This window comes from Colletes latitarsis, unplaced genomic scaffold (genome assembly GCF_051014445.1).
Source record: "Colletes latitarsis isolate SP2378_abdomen unplaced genomic scaffold, iyColLati1 scaffold0088, whole genome shotgun sequence".
NCBI classification, from domain to species: Eukaryota; Metazoa; Arthropoda; class Insecta; order Hymenoptera; family Colletidae; genus Colletes; species Colletes latitarsis.
Window position 1 is genome coordinate 40001 of NW_027488438.1, and position 2500 is coordinate 42500.

The window sequence follows — 2500 nt, forward strand, 5'->3', positions numbered from 1 at the left end:
TCTCCATAGAGGATGATCGTCCGATTCGTTTGATAAATTATCATTTTTCCCTGGGGCTGTACGAACGAACAGAGAGGAAGACGACGACCGACGGATACCACAAATTTCACGTGGTAGGGCATATATTACATATCATAATTATCAGTGTTTGGTCAAATTTCTTTCCAGTGTCCTTTTTGTTATGCTCCAAAACTAGTATACGCTTTATTTTCTCTTTCCTTTGCATAAATTATTAACTTCGGGCAACGTCGGGAGCGCCGGTAATCATTAGATTTGTACGAAACGCGATTTGCGCCCCACGGTGGTTTTTAGTGCCGTCAAAGTCAGAAATCGTAGGAGCGGTGCTTTAACGGGCGGTCGTGATGATACTCCAGACAACACGACGCACGACGCCGTAAAACACTCGCGCGAGTCCAGACTGATCTCTGCCTCACCACGCAAGGGGTGCGCAAACTTGCCAATAATATATAATATTTATTCTTTTTCGTACGTCCAGCGACAAACGCCAACGAAATACCCAAATTCTCGCTCGTACGTTGATACCTTTCTCTTCATCGACCCGGCTCCGAAACGTTCTTCGCCATCTCCCCGAAAGGAGAGGTAAACGACGGCGGGGTTAGGGAATCTGAGAACAACGCAAGCAGTTTTAGGACAAGTGAACGACCCTCAGCCAGGCGTGGTCCAGGAATTTTATCCGTGGACCGCAATGTGCGTTCGAAATGTCGATGTTCATGTGTCCTGCAGTTCACACGTTGACGCGCAATTAGCTGCGTTCTTCATCGACCCACGAGCCAAGTGATCCACCGTTCAGGGTAATCATATACAATTTACAATTTTTCTCTTTGTATTTAAAAATGCTCCTTGTTCTTTGCTTTAAAAATATTCGATGTTCGCACCTCCGACCAGCGTATCGACGGAGGATTGAACGCGCCATATCGACGACAAAAGTTTCTTTTTGTTTCCTGAATGACGGAAAACCATCGTTCGACGGCCGGGCGTACAGTACATTCAAAAGCCTTTGCGCGTGGCTGCGACCAAACGGGTATAATACACCCGTATATTCTTGGTTCCGAACAGTAACTTCACGCGCAATCGGGCGAACGCACGCGGCAGCGCCCATCGGTTGCTCGATGAAATCGATGCGATAAACTACAGCCTTCTCGGCTGGTCGTCGTTAGTCGCGCGAGCAACGGATGGCCGCACAATCGACGCGTCGTCGTTTGCGATTATTCGCCTCACGTTAGCCATGAGTATGTATATTATTCATTTACGAACGAACGCGGCAGCGTCCATCGGTTGCTCGATGAAATCGATGCGATAAACTACAGCCGTCTCGGCTGGTCGTCGTTAGTCGCGCGAGCAACGATGGCCGCAAAATCGACGCGTCGTCGTTTGCGATTATTCGCCTCAAGTTAGCCATGAGTATGTATAACATTCATTTACGAACGAACGCGGCAGCGTCCATCGGTTGCTCGATGAAATCGATGCGATAAACTACAGCCGTTTCGGCTGGTCGTCGTTAGTCGCGCGAGCAACGATGGCCGCAAAATCGACGCGTCGTCGTTTGCGATTATTCGCCTCAAGTTAGCCATGAGTATGTATATTATTCATTTACGAACGAACGCGGCAGCGTCCATCGGTTGCTCGATGAAATCGATGCGATAAACTACAGCCGTTTCGGCTGGTCGTCGTTAGTCGCGCGAGCAACGATGGCCGCAAAATCGACGCGTCGTCGTTTGCGATTATTCGCCTCAAGTTAGCCATGAGTATGTATATTATTCATTTACGAACGAACGCGGCAGCGTCCATCGGTTGCTCGATGAAATCGATGCGATAAACTACAGCCGTTTCGGCTGGTCGTCGTTAGTCGCGCGAGCAACGATGGCCGCAAAATCGACGCGTCGTCGTTTGCGATTATTCGCCTCAAGTTAGCCATGAGTATGTATATTATTCATTTACGAACGAACGCGGCAGCGTCCATCGGTTGCTCGATGAAATCGATGCGATAAACTACAGCCGTTTCGGCTGGTCGTCGTTAGTCGCGCGAGCAACGATGGCCGCAAAATCGACGCGTCGTCGTTTGCGATTATTCGCCTCAAGTTAGCCATGAGTATGTATATTATTCATTTACGAACGAACGCGGCAGCGTCCACCGGTTGCTCGATGAAATCGATGCGATAAACTACAGCCGTCTCGGCTGGTCGTCGTTAGTCGCGCGAGCAACGATGGCCGCAAAATCGACGCGTCGTCGTTTGCGATTATTCGCCTCTGGCTATCCGTGAGTATGTATAATATTCATATACGAACGAACGCGGCAGCGCCCATCGGTTGCTCGATGAAATCGATGCGATAAACTACAGCCTTCTCGGCTGGTCGTCGTTAGTCGCGCGAGCAACGATGGCCGCAAAATCGACGCGTCGTCGTTTGCGATCATTCGCCTCAGGCTATCCGTGAGTATGTATAACATTCATTTACGAACGAACGCGGCAGCGTCCATCGG

The 2500-nt window shown here is 49.6% G+C and overlaps 1 non-coding gene across 1 annotated transcript; it reads right to left on the reverse strand.

Annotated features, from left to right (window-relative positions):
- Nucleotides 1-660: 660 nt before the first annotated feature.
- LOC143351186 (5.8S ribosomal RNA) lies at nucleotides 661-815 on the reverse strand. Its single transcript, XR_013081551.1, has one exon. It is a non-coding gene; the product is annotated as a 5.8S ribosomal RNA (ribosomal RNA).
- Between the last annotated feature and the right edge of the window lie 1685 nt (nucleotides 816-2500).